Raw genomic sequence first — 19,890 nt, forward strand, 5'->3', positions numbered from 1 at the left:
CCATCTCCACAGAGGAACTCTGGAGCTCTGTCAGAGTGACCATCGGGTCTTGGTCACCTCCCTGACCAAGGCCCTTCTCCCCCGATTGCTCAGTTTGGCCAGGCGGCCAGCTCTAGGAAGAGTCTTGGTGGTTCCAAACTTCTTCCGTTTAAGAATGATGGAGGCCACTGTGTTCTTGGGGACCTTCAATGCTGCAGAAATATTTTGGTACCCTTCCCCAGATCTGTGCCTCGACACAATCCTGTCTCGGAGCTCTACGGACAATTCCTTCGACCTCATGGCTTGGTTTTTGCTCTGAAATGCACTGTCAATTGTGGGACCTTAAATAGACAGGTGTGTGCCTTTCCAAATCATGTCCAATCAATTGAATTTACCACAGGTGTGGACTCTAATCCAGTTGTAGAAACATCTCAAGTATGATCAATGGAAACCGGATGCACCTGAGCTCAATTTCAAGTTTCATAGCAAAGGGTCTGAATACTTACAGTACCAGTCAAAAGGTTGGACACACCTACTCATTCCAGGGTCTTTCTTTATTTTTACCCTCTTCTACATTGTAGAATAATAGTGAAGATATCAAAACTATGAAATAACACATTTTATTTATTTTATTTCACCTTTATTTAACCAGGTAAGCCAGTTGAGAACAAGTTCTCATTTACAATTGCGACCTGGCCAAGATAAAGCAAAGCAGTGCGATTAAAAACAACAACAACACAGAGTTACATATGGAATAAACAAAAACGTACAGTCAAAAACACAATAGAAAATAGAAAATCTATATACAGTGTGTGCAAATGTAGTAAGTTATGGCGGTAAGGCAATAAATAGGCCATAGTGCAAAATAATTACAATTTAGTATTAACACTGGAGTGATAGATGTGCAGAAGATGATGTGCAAATAGAGATACTGGGGTGCAAATGAGCAAAATAAATAATGTAAATAACAATATGGGGATGAGGTAGTTGGGTGGGCTAATTACAGATGGGCTGTGTACAGGTGCAGTGATCGGTAAGCTGCTCTGACAACTGATGCTTAAAGTTAATGAGGGAGATAAGTGTCTCCAGCTTCAGAGATTTTTGTAGTTCGTTCCAGTCATTTGCAGCAGAGAACTGGAAGGAATGGCGGCCAAAGGAGGTGTTGGCTTTGGGGATGACTAGTGAGATATACCTGCTGAAGCGCATACTACGGATGGGTGTTGCTATGGTGACCAATGAGCTAAGATAAGGCAGGGATTTGCCTAGAAGTGATTTATAGATGACCTGGAGCCAGTGGGTTTGGCGACGAATATGTAGTGAGGGCCAGCCAACGAGAGCGTACAGGTCACAATGGTGGGTAGTATGTGGGGCTTTGGTGACAAAACGAATGGCACTACATCCAATTTGCTGAGTTGAGTGTGGGAAGCTATTTTGTAAATGACATTGCTGAAGTCAAGGATCGGTAGGATAGTCAGTTTTACGAGGGCATGTTTAGCAGCATGAGTGAAGGAGGCTTTGTTGCGAAATAGGAAGCCGATTCTAGATTTAACTTTGGATTGGAGATGCTTAATGTGAGTCTGGAAGGAGAGTTTACAGTCTAACCAGACACCTAGGTATTTGTAGTTGTCCACATACTCTAGGTCAGACCCGCCGAGAGTAGTGATTCTAGTCGGGCGGGCGGGTGCAAGCAGCGTTCGATTGAAGAGCATGCATTTAGTTTTACTAGCGTTTAAGAGCAGTTGGAGGCCACGGCAGGAGTGTTGTATGGCATTGAAGCTCATTTGGAGGTTTGTTAACACAGTGTCCAATGAAGGGCCAGATGTATTCAAAATGTTGTCGTCTGCGTAGAGGTGGATCTGAGAGTCACCAGCAGCAAGAGAGACATCATTGATATACACAGAGAATAGAGTCGGCCCAAGAATTGAACCCTGTGGCACCCCCATAGAGACTGCCAGAGGTCCAGACAACAGGCCCTCCGATTTGACACATTGAACTCTATCTGAAAAGTAGTTGTTGAACCAGGCGAGGCAGTCATTTGAGAAACAAAGGCTATTTAGTCTGCCAATAAGAATGCTGTGATTGACAGAGTCAAAAGCCTTGGCCAGGTCGATGAAGACTGCTGCACAGTACTGTCTTTTATCAATCGCGGTTATTATATAGTTTAGGACCTTGAGTGTGGCTGAGGTGCACCCATGACCAGCTCGGAACCAGATTGCATAGCAGCGAAGGTACGGTGGGATTCGAGTGGTCGGGTGATCTGTTTGTTAACTTTGCTTTCAAATACTTTCGAAAGGCAGGGTAGGATGGATATACAGTGAGGGAAAAAAGTATTTGATCCCCTGCTGATTTTGTACGCTTGCCCACTGACAAAGAAATTATCAGTCTATAATTTTAAGGGTAGGTTTATTTGAACGGTGAGAAAAATCCAGAACAACGCATGTCAAAAATGTTATACATTGATTTGCATTTTAATGAGGGAAATAAGTATTTGACCCCCTCTCAATCAGAAAGATTTCTGGCTCCCAGGTGTATTTTATACAGGTAACGAGCTGAGATTAGGAGCACACTCTTAAAGGGAGCCCAAACACAGTTTAAACAATGGCTGTTAGAAGCAGCAAAAATCCAGCACTCTATAAACTTGTCCTTTTTCATTCTGCAGTGAAGTCACCAGTTGCCGGGCAGACGTCTGACTTTGTTAACCAGATCCTAGAGACCACTGGCAAAGGGGATCCCACTGGAGGACTGGTCGGGCTGCGCGTGCACCCACGCCTAGAGTGTAGACGTCTGCTGATGGCACACTCAAAGCCATTCTTGTCCGACACTGTAACGGCACACCCTCTGCATGCCCATTCCATCCAGGAATCGCATCACCATGCCCTGTGGGAAGACATACATACCACGCTCCAAATGTATGTATGTATGTCTTCATACTGTGAGCATGTGCTGAAATGAAACTTAGTATCTATCTCTGCACTTAGTAGTCTGTTACTCGCCATTTGTGCGTGGCTAGTGCACATGGCTAGTGAGGTTAGGGCCGCAGTGTTTGCGAATTCAAAGCCACTATGAAAAATACCTCCCGAAATGTTTATGTTGAAAAATCAAGCAAAACAGAATGATTATCAGTTCTAGCTGTAGCCATTTCCTGTAAGCTGTTCAAACTACCCGTTTCATGCCTGCGTACCAGGGTGGGAAAGGCAACACAAGATGCCGTTATATTTAGAGTGAGACTGACCGAGATGGCACGAGATATTTGGTATTGAAACCTAAATATTAACTTGTCAATCCCATGTCTTTGTCACCTTACTGAACTGTGCTTCCCAGATGAAAAACAGCCACTGGGTATTCCATAGTGTATACTGTTGTGGAGGTATAGGGAACACTTCATACCTGTTGTGGTCTGCTTTCCCATTCTAGTACCATGGCATTCACATAGGAGGAGATGTTACCCAATACTCTCAACCTGCCAACCACATTATAAGGCAACAAAAACACACAAGCACCTGAAATACTACTAATATTATGAAAAAAGGAAGTCTACTTTGACAGAATGACGCTAAAAAATAGGATACACAGGAATGCAGTGAGAAAGGTTGTTTTGCGATTTGGCCTGATGGTTCTATAGTCCATTGTCCTGTGTTTTTGCAGTTGAGAAGATATTTCAAATAGACTTGAGCAGAAGGCCACTATATTCCCATCCTTTGCATGGGAAGATTCTTAGTCATCTGACTATAAGCTAGATGATGTGATTATAACCAACCATTCCCTCTATCTATATACCCTTTGGTTGAAGTCTCTTCAAATGATAACACCATTGGCTTCTTGCAAAGTAGGGATGAGAGGGCTAAGAGTTTGAAGTTCCTTAGTTTGGTGTGTTCATATTTGTATTTAATAACAGTACTGTTCATTGTGCCTTGTATTTAAAGTGAGATGATTACACAAGTGGTTGAAGGATAGTGGACCATTTTACACTGAGGGAGAGCAGAACATGGTGCAGGGAAGGTCAAGGGGTTTGTTATGTATTTCTGCTCTTTCAAGATATTCTGAATGTACATAAGAACATGGAACATGTAGATATATGCCACAGAGTCTGTGCATTGTATTATTAGATGGCTCTGACAAAAATGTACTTTGGTTATCGGTACTTGGACTTTGGGGCAGGGGATGGGAATGGGAGGGTTAAAAATAATATTCGTATAGAATTTGAAAAATATTTGCACACTATATTTTGATTGCTTTTTGTACCAAAGACACATGCAACGCAAACGGCGACTAGCCAGATAAAGTAAGGTTTTGCACAGCTTACCTGACCTATATCCATCCTGCCCTGCCTTTCGAAAGTTTTTGAAAGCCAAGTTAACAAACAGATCACCGACCATTTCCAATCCCACCGTACCTTCTCCGCTAAGCAATCCGGTTTCTGAGCTGGTCATGGGTGCACCTCAGTTCAATGTGTCAAATCGGAGGTCCTGTTGTCTGGACCTATGGCAGTCTCTATGGGGATGCCACAGGGTTCAATTCTCGGGCCGACTCTTTTCTCTGTGTATATCAATGATGTCGCTCTTGCTGCTGGTGACTCTCAGATCCACCTCTACGCAGACGACACCATTTTGTATACATCTGGCCCTTCATTGGACACTGTGTTAACAAACCTCCCAAACGAGTTTCACTGCCATACAACACTCCTTCCGTAGCCTCCAACTGCTCTTAAACACTAGTAAAACTAAATGCATGCTCTTCAATCGAACGCTGCTGGCACCCGCCCACCCGACTAGAATCACTACTCTCGGCGGGTCTGACCTAGAGTATGTGGACAACTACAAATACCTAGGTGTCTGGTTAGACTGTAAACTCTCCTCCAGACTCACATTAAGCATCTCCAATCCAAAGTTAAATCTAGAATCGGCTTCCACCTGTACACAGCCCATCTGAAATTAGCCCACCCAAGTACCTCATCCCCATATTGTTATCTATTTTGCTCATTTGCACCCCAGTATCTCTATTTGCACATCATCTCTTGCACATCTATCATTCCAGTGTTAATACTAAATTGTAATTATTTTGCACTATGGCCTATTTATTGCCTTACCTCCATAACATGCTACATTTGCACACACTGTATATATATTTTCTGTTGTATTTTTGACTTTATGTTTTGTTTACCCCATATGTAACTCTGTGTTGTTGTTTTTATCTCACTGCTTTGCTTTATCTTGGCCAGGTCGCAGTTGTAAATGAGAACTTGTTCTCAACTGGCTTACCTGGTTAAATAAAGGTGAAAGAAAAAATATAAATAAAAATGAATATGCAAATTGAATGGACTCGTAAGGCCATCATAATGTGTTTTTCTTGTCCCTGTTCTTCCACAGCTGGTTGATAGTCATTCTCTCCCAGCTGAATCCACTGTTTGGACCTGCTTTGAGTAATGACACTATTTGGTATCTGCAATTCCACTGGCGCTGACTCTGCCCACGACTCTGCCCTCAATTACTGAGAAAGGCCTAGGAGGACCAAGGACAAAGGTATCATAAACCTGTCCATTTAGCTTTTTTGAACATTATATCTGACTCTTGGTTTACCTAAGATAATGGTAATAAACATACTGCAATAGCTTGCAAGATGGAAGTCATGCTAGCCTGTAAAACACTTAGCAGCATCTAGTGAAGTTATATCTGTGTAGGAATCTGAAAATGAGTGGTTGAGATACACAAAGCGTATATCTCCCGAGTGGCACAGTGGTCTAAGGCACATCGCTGTGCCACTAGAGCCACTCCCGATCCTGGTTCGAATCCAGGCTCTGTCGTAGCCGGCCGTGACCGGGAGACCCATAGGGTGGCGCACAATTGGCCCAGGGTAGGGGAGGGAATGGCCGGCAGGGATGTAGCTCAGTTGGTAGAGCATGGCGTTTGCAACACCAGGGTTGTGGGTTCGATTCCCACGGGGGGCCAGTATGAAAAATAAAAAAAATAATGTATGCACTAAGTCGCTCTGGATAAGAGTGTCTGCTAAATGACTCCAATGTAAAATGTCATTGAGTGGAAGTGATTGTTTTATTTCTTACTGCAGAGAGAGAGAGAGAGAGAGCGAGAGCGAGCGAGCGAGAGAGAGAGTCTGGCATGTGGCCCGGGAGCGCAGGCAGATCTAAGTCCTCCAGACTGTCCCACAAGGCCCTGAGCTCAGACCCTCCCACCAATGGAATCCTTGGCTTAGTTTATATTTATTTTATTAACCACACAGTTACTAAGTATTTTGGGTTAAATGGTCTCTGAATATATGATATAGGATTTTCAGCCATGATTGAATGCACATGACCTTGCTCATCCTATCAGCTTTAAGTGTTTCTCGAAACTCATGTTGTGTTGTCTATTCATCTTACCAACTTGTCTGTTACAATGAATATTTGTAGATGCCTCAAAATTCGTAATTTTGTTTTTGTACTGTACATTTTTGGGGACAAAATGTGCCCAAGCAAGTCCTGTACAGGCAGTAATGACAACTAAATGAGTTAACCTAGTCTGTATGTTCCATGTTTATCTTATCATGACTGATTTTTCCCAACATAGTAACAATGTCAAATCACAGTACATAACATATAGTATTATGGCAGATCTATTCAAAGATGGTATTTATAATGTACAGTATTTTATTTGTAAACTCTAAGGACTTGAGTTTCATGCTTGCACCAAGTAAGTGTAACCTAGGGCCTTTGGAAAAATATAATTGTCATTATTGAAGTATTTATATTACTTCCATATAATATAAATGTCTGGATAACCGTATTATAGCATCTGAAGTGTGTGCAATGTTGCTGTAGGATACCGTAATTTACTTGCAAAGTTTTGGGTCAATCCTAAAGCTTCACTGCGATTGGTCCGTGAAGGACCACGTGACTAGGTAGTCACGCGCTTTCCAGGAACCTGTCAGGAAGAAGAAAAACAAAACAAACGCAAGAGAAAGGTAGCGTGGACTCCATTGAAATGGCTTTGTTATTGCTCAGATAGGAATAAACACGAAGCGAAACACGACACAAAACTTTCATATGGGGTTTCTAAAGGTGAGTTGAACGATTTTAAAACCATTTGCCAAACTTTGTGGATAATGTTTATTCGTATGCTTGTTACCTCTTGGTGAGCTAGTTGTATCGTGCTGCCGTGAGAGGGGCGGGACGGAGGCCATAATGTAGCTGGTTGGTAGGGAACAAGATTGAGCTATTTTCGCGTTAAATCCTACTGAACTAAAACGGCTTACCTATTTGACAAACCTTTTTTGTTTGATCAAGACTACTGTAGATATGTGCAGGCACATTGTAACTCGTTTCAATAGCTTTATTTTTTATTTTTTACGAAATTATTGTTTTTAAGATTAACATTTTGTGATCTTTTTGATCATGTGGGTGTTGAAACCAGATATTACACCATTAATTATTTTTTGGGTCAACTAAAATCTACACACGTCAACATCCTCTCAGGGTACACGCCCCCACCCCCACCATGCTGATACAGAGCTCGAGAAAAAGATCTAGAACATTCTAGGTAAACTGAGCAGAGTATAAAGACAACATTTGACCGAGTTTGTTGACAAATGGTCATTTCGGGGAATGGGCGTCAGCTAGTCGGGACGGTTTTCAATGCTTACTTTTGTTCAGTGTCACCGAGATCCACGTCGTGTGTTTATAATATTGACTATATATGCGTGTTTTCTCAATAAGTTATGTTAAGAGGATTACGTACACCTCAGTAAAATGATCTCCTTTGCGAATTCGGCCTGTCAAGGGGTAATTTTGCATGTATTTAGTTAGCTATTTAGGCCACAAAAACAAGCCTTTAAATTGTTTGTTGTTTTCTGTCTCAACCTACTGTGAAATCTCCTGAGATTGACAGCAAAGCCGATCATTCGTGCATATCTGGAGGCGGGCTATAACTGCGTTTTGACCAATAGGGCTGTAGGATTACGTGGGTGTTGGCCCGATAGTAGTAAGTTAGTTTGACGTTGTACTTGTTTGTGTTGGGCTCCATGTTGAGTCCGCCTCAAAAACTATATTAATTCTGTTGATTAGCGATTGTAGTTGTTGTTTTTTTAGATTGCTCACTACAATCCTGTACACCAATATATACATTTGGCCATAGGCCTCTCCGAAAGTCAGATTTTGCAGAGGTGTTATGCTGTGTAGCGCTAACGTTAGTTCATCCTCGTGTAACACTAGACATTTAATTCACATTTACATTTTAGTCAATTTAGCAGACGCTCTTATCCAGAGTGACTTACAGTTAGTGAGTGCATACATTTTCATACTGCCCCCCCGTGGGAAACGAACCCACAACCCTCGCGTTGCAAGCGCCATGCTCTACCAACTGAGCTACAGGGGATCTAATCGCGTCCTATATCTATACTGAACAAAAATATAAACGCAACAAAGATTTTACTGAGTTACAGTTCATATAAGGAAATCAGTAAATTGATTAGGCCCTATTCTATGGATTTCACATGACTGGGTAGGGGTGCAGCCATGGGTGGGCCTGGGAAGGCATAGGCCAACCCAATGGGCAGCCAGGCCCACCCACTCAGAAGGAGTTTTTCCCCACAAAAGGGCTTTATTACAGACAGAAATACTCTTCAGTACATATTTTATTTCAGCTCATGAAACATTGGACCAACACTTTACATGTTGCGTTTATATTTTTGTTCAGTGTACTTTATAGGTTGATAGTTCTTAAGACTTTTAGCCAATTTTTCTGCTGTAATTCTGCCTACATGATCAATTTGCCCCTGTAAACTTAGGGGTGGCCAGTGTTGCAAATTTGACGTAGAGTGTGCTGCATGCTGAGAATACCACACACATTCTTGACTTTACTCTTTGCCCAACATGTCCTCAAAGCAAAGTTGTCATTACCAGCTGTGGTGGTTAGACCAGGAGGATATCTTTCAGACCAGAGTACGTGACAGAAAGGTGTCTGCCTCCGTGTATTGGTTAACTATGTGATAATAATAACATGGTAATAACTGAGATAAAATAACAAAACGGAACTAAATAGCCTTGTTACAGAAATTCAACAATAATCCTGAAGCAGTCCATTTTGTATATTCGTAGTACAGTATCTCAAATGTTGTGCCAGCCTTGCAGATGAAATCAATGCAATTTAAAACATCTAGTCTATCTACATGTACACTGAACCTTTAATGGGAAACAACCCTTGAAGTTAATACAGAGAAATGTCCTGTCTCTCAGGCATAGTCAGTTAATTATTAGAAGGTTGCTGGTACTGCATTTGCTTCCTGGTTTGTGTTGGTATTGGCCCTACACCTATAAATATGCTTGCATGATGTGGATAGAATTTGCCCGGGAGTATAAATTTGCATGACTCATCTTGCCATGTTTATAGCCTACTTTTCTATTGTAGTGGCAAAGGACGAAGCTATTTCCGTGTGTAATTAGCCAATGGCGAATGGAGATGACAACAAATGATTCCTGCTACCACTACCAAATCGGCCTATCACACTTGAGATTAATTTCTCTCTGTTGTAATTATATTATAAAGCCAACACACGTGGCAAGGATTCAGTTCAGCATGGAGGCAGAGCTTTTTCTGTAGGATACTACCTTAAATATTAGCAAAATAATATGAAACCTGGACATATGCAGTGCTAGTGATGTATGTTTTTATGCACTGCAAAAGGGGCACAGGATAGGACACTGTGTTTCTAGAATACATCTATGCTGGCCTTGTACCAATTATTATTATATATATATATTTTTAAATCATATCAATTAGTGATGGGGTAACAGTTGATAAAGTAAAGTATCACAATATTATCGTTGAAGATATACAGTTGAAGTCGGAAGTTTACACCTTAGCCAAATACATTTAAACTCAGTTTTTCACAATTCCTGACATTTAATCCTAGTAAAAATTCCCTGTCTTAGGTCAGTTAGGATCACCACTTTATTTTAAGAATGTGAAATGTCAGAATAATAGTAGAGAGTGATTTATTTAAGCTTTTACTTAATTCATCACATTCCAAGTGGGTCAGAAGTTTACATACACTCATTTAGTATTTGGTAGCATTGCCTTTCAATTGTTTAACTTGGGTCAAACGTTTCGGGTAGCCTTCCACAAGCTTCCCACAATAAGTTGGGTGAATTTTGGCCCATTCCTCCTGACAGAGCTGGTATAACTGAGTCAGGTTTGTAGGCCTCCTTGCTCGCACACACTTTTTCAGTTCTGCCCACAAATAGGATTGAGGTCAGGGCTTTGTGATGGCAATTCCAATACCTTGACTTTGTTGTCCTAAAGCGATTTTGCCACAACTTTGGAAGTATGCTTGGGGTCATTGTCCATTTGGAAGACCCATTTGCGACCAAGCTTTAACTTCCTGACTGATGTCTTGAGATGTTGCTTCAATATATCCACATAATTTTCCTTCCTCATGATGCGATCTATTTTGTGAAGTACACCAGTCCCTCCTGCAGCAAAGCACCCCCCACAGCATGATGCTGCCACCCCCGTGCTTCACGGTTGGGATGGTGTTCTTCAGCTTGCAAGCGACCCCCTTTCTCCTCCAAACATAACGATGGTCATTATGGCCAAACAGTTATATTTTTGTTTCATCAGACCAGAGGACATTTCTCCAAAAAGTATTTCTCATCTTTGTACCCATGTGCAGTTGCAAACCGTAGTCTGGCTTTTTTATGGCGGTTTTCGAGCAGTGGCTTCTTCCTTGCTGAGCGGCCTTTCAGGTTATGTCGATATAGGACTCGTTTTACTGTGGATATAGATATTTTTGTACCTGTTTCCTCCAGCATCTTCACAAGTTCCTTTGCTGCTGTTCTGGGATTGATTTGCACTTTTCGCACCAATGTAAGTTCATCTTTAGGAGACAGAACTTGTCTCCTTCCTGAGCGGTATGACGGCTGCGTGGTCCCATGGTGTTTATACTTGCGTACTATTGTTTGTACAGATGAATGTGGTATCTTCTGGCGTTAGCAATTGCTCCCAAGGATGAAGTAGGTCTTGGCTGATTTCTTTTGATTTTCCCATGATGTCAAGCAAAGAGGCACTGAGTTTGAAGGTAGGCCTTGAAATACATCCGCAGGTACACCTCCAATTGACTCAAATTATGTCAATTAGCCTATCAGAAGCTTCTAAAGCCATGACATCATTTTCTGGAATTTTCCAAGCTGTTTAAAGGCACAGTCAACATAGTGTATGTAAACTTCTGACCCACTGGAATTGTGATACAGTGAATTATAAGTGAAATAATCTGTCTGTAAACAATTGTTGGAAAAATTACTTGTCATGCACAAAGTAGATGTCCTAACCAACTTGCCAAAACTATAGTTTGTTAACAAGAAACTTGTGGAGTGGTTGAAAAACAAGTTTTAATAACTCCAACCTAAGTGTATGTAAACTTCCGATTCAACTGTATATATACAGTGAGGGGAAAAAAGTATTTGATCCCCTGCTGATTTTGTACGTTTGCCCACTGACAAAGAAATGATCAGTCTATAATTTTAATGGTAGGTTTATTTGAACAGTGAGAGACAGAATAACAACAAAAAAATCCAGAAAAACGCATGTCAAAAATGTTATAAATTGATTTGCATTTTAATGAGGGAAGTAAGTATTTGACCCCCCCTCAATCAGTAAGATTTCTGGCTCCCAGGTGTCTTTTATACAGGTAACGAGCTGAGATTAGGAGCACACTCTTAAAGGGAGTGCTCCTAATCTCAGCTTGTTACCTGTATAAAAGACACCTGTCCACAGAAGCAATCAATCAATCAGATTCCAAACTCTCCACCATGGCCAATACCAAAGAGCTCTCCAAGGATGTCAGGGACAAGATTGTAGACCTACACAAGGCTGGAATGGGCTACAAGACCATCGCCAAGCAGCTTGGTGAGAAGGTGACAACAGTTGGTGCGATTATTCGCAAATGGAAGAAACACAAAATAACTGTCAATCTCCCTCGGCCTGGGGCTCCATGCAAGATCTCACCTCGTGGAGTTGCAATGATCATGAGAACGGTGAGGAATCAGCCCAGAACTACATGGGAGGATCTTGTCAATGATCTCAAGGCAGCTGGGACCATAGTCACCAAGAAAACAATTGGTAACACACTACGCTGTGAAGGACTGAAATCCTGCAGCGCCAGCAAGGTCCCCCTGCTCAAGAAAGCACATATACAGGCCCGTCTGAAGTTTGCCAGTGAACATCTGAATGATTCAGAAGAGAACTGGGTGAAAGTGTTGTGGTCAGATGAGACCAAAATCGAGCTCTTTGGCATCAACTCAACTCCCCGTGTTTGGAGGAGGAGGAATGCTGCCTATGACCCCAAGAACACCATCCCCACCGTCAAACATGGAGGTGGAAACATTATGCTTTGGGGGTGTTTTTCTGCTAAGGGGACAGGACAACTTCACCGCATCAAAGGGACGATGGATGGGGCCATGTACCGTCAAATCTTGGGTGAGAACCTCCTTCCCTCAGCCAGGGCATTGAAAATGGGTCGTGGATGGGTATTCCAGCATGACAATAACCCAAAACACACGGCCAAGGCAACAAAGGAGTGGCTCAAGAAGAAGCACATTAGGGTCCTGGAGGGGCCTAGCCTGTCTCCAGACCTTAATCCCATAGAAAATCTGTGGAGGGAGCTGAAGGTTCGAGTTGCCAAACGTCAGCCTCGAAACCTTAATGACTTGGAGAAGATGTGCAAAGAGGAGTGGGACAAAATCCCTCCTGAGAGGGGTGGCAGGTAGCTCAGTGGTTAAGAGCGTTGTGCCAGTAACCGAAAGGTCGCTGGTTCTAATCCCCGAGCCGACTAGGTGAAAAATCTGTTGATGTGCCCTTGAGCAAGGCACTTAACCCTAATTGCTCCTGTAAGTCGCTCTGGATAAGAGCGTCTGCTAAATGACAATTAAAAAAAAAAAAAAACCTGGTGGCCAACTACAAGAAACGTCTGACCTCTGTGATTGCCAACAAGGGTTTTGCCACCAAGTACTAAGTCACGTTTTGCAGAGGGGTCAAATACTAATTTCCCTAATTAAATGCAAATCAATTTATAATATTTTTGACATGCGTTTTTGTTGGATTTTTTGTTGTTATTCTGTCTCTCACTGTACAAATAAACCTACCATTAAAATTATAGACTGATCATGTCTTTGACAGTGGACAAACGTACAAAATCAGCAGGGGATCAATACTTTTTTCCCTCACTGTACACTACCGGTCAAGTTTTAGAACACCTACTCATTCAAGGGTTTTTCTTTATTTTTACTATTTTCTACATTGTAGAATAATAGTGAAGACATCAAAACTATGAAACAACACAAATGGGATCATGTAGTAACCCAAAAAGTATTAAAGAAATGAAAATATACTTTATATTTGAGACACTTCAAATAGCCACCCTTTGCCTTGATGACAGCTTTGCACACTCTTGGCATTCTCTCAACCAGCTTCATGAGGTAGTCACCTGGAATGCATTTAAATTAACAGGTGTGCCTTCTTAAAAGTTAATTTGTGGAATTTCTTTCCTTCTTAATGCGTTTGAGCCAATCAGTTGTGTTGTGACATGGTAGGGGTGGTATACAGAAGATAGCCCTATTTGTTAAAAGTCCATATTATGGCAAGAATAGCTCAAATAAGCAAAGAGAATCGACAGTCCATCATTACTTTTAAGACATGAAGGTCAGAAAATCTGGAAAATGTCAAGAACTTTGAACGTTTCTTCAAGTGTAGTCACAACAACCATCAAGCGCTATGACGAAACTGGCTCATGAGGACCGCCACAGGAAAGGAAGACCCAGAGTTACCTCTGCTGCAGAGGATAAGTTCATTAGTTACCAGCCTCAGAAATTGCAGCCCAAATAAATGCTTCACAGAGTTCAAGTAACAGACACATCTCAACATCAACTGTTCAGAGGAGACTGTGTGAATCAAGCCTTCATCGTCGAATTGCTGCAAAGAAACCACTACTAAAGGACACCAATAAGAAGAAAATACTTGCTTGGGCCAAGAAACACGAGCAATGGACATTAGACCACTGGAAAGCTGTCCTTTTGTCTGATGAGTCCAAATGTGAGATTTTTGGTTCCAACTTCCGTTTCTTTGTGAGACGCTTGAGTAGGTGAACGGATGATCTCCGCATGTGTAGTTCCCACCGTGAAGCATGGAGGAGGAGGTGTGATGGTGTGGGGGTGCTTTGTTGGTGACATTGTCTGTGATTTATTTAGAATTCAATGCACACTTAACCAGCATGACTACCACAGCATTCTGCAGCGATATGCCATCCCATCTGGTTTGGGCTTAGTGGGACTATCATTTGTTTTTCAACAGGACAATGACCCAACACACCTCCAGGCTGTGTAAGGGCTATTTTACCAAGGTGAGTGATGGAGTGCCGCATCAGATGACCTGGCCTCCATAATCCCCCGACCTCAACCAAATTGAGATGGTTTGGGATGAGTCGGACCGGAGTGAAGGAAAAGCAGCCAACAAGTGCTCAGCATATATGAGAACTCCTTCAAGATTGTTGGAAAAGCATTCTAGGTGAAGCTGGTTGAGAGAATGCCAAGAGTGTGCAAAGCTGTCATCAAGGCAAAGTGTGGCTATTTGAAGAATCTCAAATATAAAATATATCTTGATTTGTTTAACACTTTTTTGGTTTCTACATGATTACATATGTGTTATTTCATAGTTTTGATGTCTTCACTATTATTCTACAATGTAGAAATAAAGAAAAACCCTTGAATGAGTAGGTGTGTCCAAACTTTTGACTGGTAGTGTATATTTATATTTTTTTTGGCTAGGTTGTTAACGTTAGCTAGCGCCAGTTGGCAGTATCTGCGCTAAAACGCTGGTATTTCTCCTTATATCTTGGTCTCCATAAAAAAAAAAAACGTTGAGCCAACATGTTTTCAGCGCTTTTATTACCATTTTCTCATGGCTCTCTCTTGTCCCTCTGCAGCAAACATACAGTGAGCAATATGTTTGGAAGAATCGCAGTATCAAAATGCAATACGAAGCCTATAGAATCATGTTAGAATTACAATACATCATATCGGCACCTAAGTATCATGATCGTATCGTGAGGTCCATGTCAATTCCCAGCCCTAATATCAATATGCTGCATTTATAAATGAGCTGACTAATAAATATCCCTATAGCCTGTCGTGATCGGTTCTTCCTGTTGACAACCAAAGCCACAGAGCATGACCATGTTTCACATCGAGGTCACAGAACTGAGAACAGCCTGTGTCTGCTCTACAGTAAAATAAATCCTGTGACATGTCGGTTATACAAATTAAGTGCCGAATGGCTATTAAGTAGAGAATGTGAAGGGAAGTTTGCAACATGGCGTAGGACTCTAGGTAGTCTTGTTGGTTGTTCTATGTGGTTTCATATTACTGGATACCGGTAAGAAAACATGCAATGAAACTTTGAGTATGTTTACGTGCACACTAATCATTCGATATTAAACTGATTATGGCAGTAGGCTGGTTATGGCATTAGTCATGTAAACACCTTACTCTGCTTATCTTAATCAGCTTGAGGTCATAATCGAAGTAAGCATATGCTGATTAAAACACCTGTTTTTCTGAGCAATCTTTCTAATTATTAGGACATGTAAACAAATGCCTTCATCAGAGTTCTAGTGGTGTGTTTGATCAGCACATGACCAGCGCAAGCTGCTTTCTTTTGGGCGAGTGAAGTGAGTTCGGAAAAACTGAAAGTATGCGTCTTAGAATTTTTTTTCACAAAGTCCCATCAGGTAGCCTGATTTCATGTTCATGTCCATGTAAACAGGATTATTAGGGAAATCATTCTTCTTGCAATGCATGTAAAGGTTTAAATCGAACTATTATATGAATGACTATTCACAATAATCATATTATTGTGTGCATGTAACCGTACTCATTGTTGTCAGGGATCATAGGGGTTGGGTTAAATGCAGAAGACACATTTCAGTTGAACAACTGACTAGGTATCCCCCTTTCCATTTTTGTCAAAAATATGTAGGTCCATTATATCTGGTTTAAGTTTACACAGAAAGCGTGCCCCCCCCCCTTTTAAATTGTAATTTGCTGGCTGTTTTAGCCTAAATGTTGTTTGTGTGCTTGTGTGAGACCCTCCCACCTTGAAGTTGGTACATGAGTATGACTGTCCCTTGTATCTGTCGTTCTTTCCCACATAATCAGATTGTGAAGGGGGCTCATTTTTCTTAAGGCCTGTGGCTTAATGCCTTTCCAATTGTGTTGAGACCTTTTGAAGCCAGCTAATGCATAGTGAAGTTCAATGTCCGTCAGGAGCAGCTTGTGGCATCCATTGTGACCAATGATGTATATAAAATCTAGATTGCTGATGCTATTTATTGGCCAATGAGCGGATTTGAAGCCACTGGTCGGCCATATTGGTGGTACTCAGAAGCAGTCCTCTATAGGAATGAATGGAATGATACAGTATTTCAATGAAATGTTTCAAGGACAAAGTCACATGCATTTCCTTTTTTGGGATTGTAGTGGGGACAGTTACATTAGTACTCAAAAATTATATAAAATAATATATATAAGGAAAATGGCTTGCTATATTTTTTATTTGTATGTTTAGCTCACGTAATACAGTTAAAAAGGATGCAGTAAGGTGTCTGTGATATAATAAATGTGGCAAAAACGAATGTAGACATTAATACATGCATTTCTATAGCTTCCAAAATCTTTTTTATAATGGTGGGGGAGTAGTAAAATGGATGCGCGGTGGCTTCAGAACTGCGCTCCCTTTCAGTCATCTAGTGTGTATATATAAATAATTGATTGAGACCCATATAATGTTAGTACCCATGGTAAACTGACTTAACCTGTCCGCGTAGCATACTGAAGAGCCCATTATGCTTTAGTCGTGATATCCAATTTCAAAATATTCATTAATGCGCCAACAAGGCTAAGACATGTAGCCTACCCTAATCTAGATGGACTACAATGCTGTCAATACCGGGTGTGTGGCACACAGTTGTTTATGTCTGAATTCTGCTATTATTTCTGCCTTCCTTTCATCTCCTTATTCTACCATCAACAGAAACCTATCATCAGAGAAATCTGACTAGGAAGTGAGTGGCATAAGAGATAGACCTACTCTGTAGCGTGCATTTTAGAAACTGTTGCTGTAGGCATCACGCAGTGTGTTTAGGGGGACAAAGATATTAAAATGGCAGAGTGCAGTAGCCAGGCTGGCATGGCAGTTTCGCATGGCATCAGCACATTGCAGCAAGGGCTTCCCACAGTGCCTCCCAAAACACAATCTCCTTCATCTGAGTGGCTCTAACAGGTGGGTGTATTTTCAGGACCAGGACCTCACTCACAGCACATAACTTTTCCTTTGCATGGAATTTTAAGACTCGTCAACACATCTCGCTCCTAAAGTGAGCTATGTGTAACCAGTAACACTGACTTGGTATGTGTAACCGGCAATGCCGACTTGGTATCCGGTAACGCCGACTTGGTATGCGTATCCGGTAACGCCGACTTGTTATGCTAATCCGGTAACGCCGACTTGGTATGCTAATCCGGTAACGCCGACTTGGTATGCGTAACCGGTAACGCCGACTTGGTATGCGTAACCGGTAACGCCGACTTGGTATGCGTATCCGGTAAAGCCGACTTGGCATGCGTAACGCGTAACGCCCGACTTAGCATGCGTAACCGTAACACCGACTTGGCATGCGTAACCGTAACGCCGACTTGGCATGCGTAACCGGTAACGCCGACTTGGCATGCGTAACCGGTAACGCCGACTTGGCATGCGTAACCGGTAACGCCGACTTGGCATGCGTAACCGGTAACGCCGACTTGGCATGCGTAACTAGTTTCAGCCAGTCCTACTGCTCTGCTGTGTGTGTGTGTGTGTGTGTGATGCTGTGGCAGGCAGAGAGAGGAAGAGGTGGTGTTTTTCTGTTGGTGTTTTTCCTCTGCGGGCAAAAGCTGCTGTGTGAAAAGCAGACGGGTGATAAGAAGCTCATTTGACTGAGTTGGCACACCAGGAGGAAATGTCATCCGCCACTAGAGGAGCAGGGTTGTTTTGCTCTGTGTCACAGCTGGCCAGCACAGTGCCCTCCCTCCCCAGCATATTTTTCATGATTTGTTATGCAAACGAGGTCCAGCGACTCTGCTCCCTCTCTTTGTGACTCTTAGTTGGCAGTGGGGAATGGTAGCTAGCTAGAGTCATTTAAAAATAGCCTACACCCAGTGTTTATTCAACGCTCATTCTGTCTCGCATCAAACTAATCTGCTGCCTGCAGTGTATTTTCTGGATCTGAAATGCTGCAACCGGACAATGTCTGCAACTTTGCTCGGCTTCGACTATGTCTTTTTTACAAACATGGAAGACCCCCAGTTTGCACTGAGCGTCACCAACGCAGTCATGAGTTAATAACTATCACACTAGAGTTGATAGAAGTAGGCTATGTGTTCTGATTTAAATGAACAGCCGGTCTTGACAGTCACTCTCAGAAGCAGTGTTTGACGATCTGCACATAATCTCAGCTTGCAGGCTAAGTGACAGTATTATATATTTGAGGCGGATAAGATCGTAGTTGGTGAAGTAGGAAAATATATATGTAATATCTTACTAATTTAACCCTTCTATTCCCCCTGTGTTCTCATCTCTCTCCAGACACCAGGCATCAGAAGAGAACTAGACTTCCATGAGTTCACAGAGTTTTCCACAATAAAGAAGACTCTTTTTTGTTAATTAACTCATAGATTTTTCTACTGTCGGTTGACATCATCCAAAGACGACTGGGACACAAGGTGGAGGAAGAATTCACAATAAGGAACAGCGATCGGTGCTCGCGATGCCTCAGGTAATGGAAGGGAGGGTTCTTTAGAAATGGTCCAGCTTTAGCCACTTGTCTCTCCATAATCTTGCAATTGACCAACTTCTGAAGTGAAAACAACTAGGTTGCTGGACTGTTAATGTACAGTCTGTAGGCTAAAACTGACAAACCTCAGTCTAGTTGTTCTGCAATTACTCTGTGGACGATATAGCCACAGATGGAGCAATGAGCCGGTTAGTTATACAATTATTTGATATAGCTGTCAGTGGACAGACAGCCTATGGCGATTCCCATGTCCATGGGAACATTCCCCCTTTTTATCCTGGTTGACCCAACCCCACAAATGTTGTTTGTTCACTGTTACTCTCCATGCTTAACTAAATGTTAAAGGGGCAATCTGCGGTTGGTTCATCCATTTTTTTAAAACTTTTAAGTGAATTATATATATATATACCCATTGATTCTTAAAGAATATAACTTATAATGCCTCATGACCTTAGTTTAACTGTCGTACCCCATCAGAACCCAAAATATATAAGCTTGTTTTACGATTGTAAACAAACACTGTGTAGCCTCAAAACAGATTGCCTCTTTACTACAACTATACTGAACAAAAATATAAACGCAACAATTTCAAAATGTTTACTGCGTTACAGTTCAAGGAAATCAGTCAATTTAAATAAATTCATTAGGCCCAAATCTATGGATTAGGGTGGGCCTGGGAGGGCATAGGCCCACCCACTGAGGAGCCAGGACCAGCCAATCAGAATGAGTTTTTCCCCACAAAAGGGCTTTATTACAGACAGAAATACTCCTCAGCACCCCTGCCCTCCCCCCTCAGATTATCCTGCAGGTGAAGAAGCTGGATGTTGAGGTCCTGGGCTGGTGTGGTTACACGTGGTCTGCAGTCGTGAGGCCAGTTGGACGTACTGCCAAATTCTCTAAAATGATGTTGGAGGCGACTTATGGTAGGGAAATGAACATTCAATATCCTGGCAACAGCTCAGGTGGACATTCCTGCAGTCAGCATGCCAATTGCATGCTCCCTCAATTTGAGACATCTGTGGCATTGTGTTGTGTGACAAAACT

General features: G+C 42.0%; 1 long non-coding RNA gene across 1 annotated transcript; it reads left to right on the top strand.

Moving 5' to 3' along the window:
• Positions 1 to 5,317: 5,317 nt before the first annotated feature.
• On the top strand, positions 5,318 to 18,709 carry LOC123492177. The gene is made up of 3 exons (XR_006661655.1): positions 5,318 to 5,498; positions 6,043 to 7,030; positions 18,639 to 18,709. It is a non-coding gene; the product is annotated as an uncharacterized LOC123492177 (long non-coding RNA).
• The last annotated feature ends 1,181 nt before the right edge of the window (positions 18,710 to 19,890 follow it).

The sequence above is a fragment of the Coregonus clupeaformis genome, chromosome 13 (assembly GCF_020615455.1).
Source record: "Coregonus clupeaformis isolate EN_2021a chromosome 13, ASM2061545v1, whole genome shotgun sequence".
Classification (NCBI taxonomy): domain Eukaryota; kingdom Metazoa; phylum Chordata; class Actinopteri; order Salmoniformes; family Salmonidae; genus Coregonus; species Coregonus clupeaformis.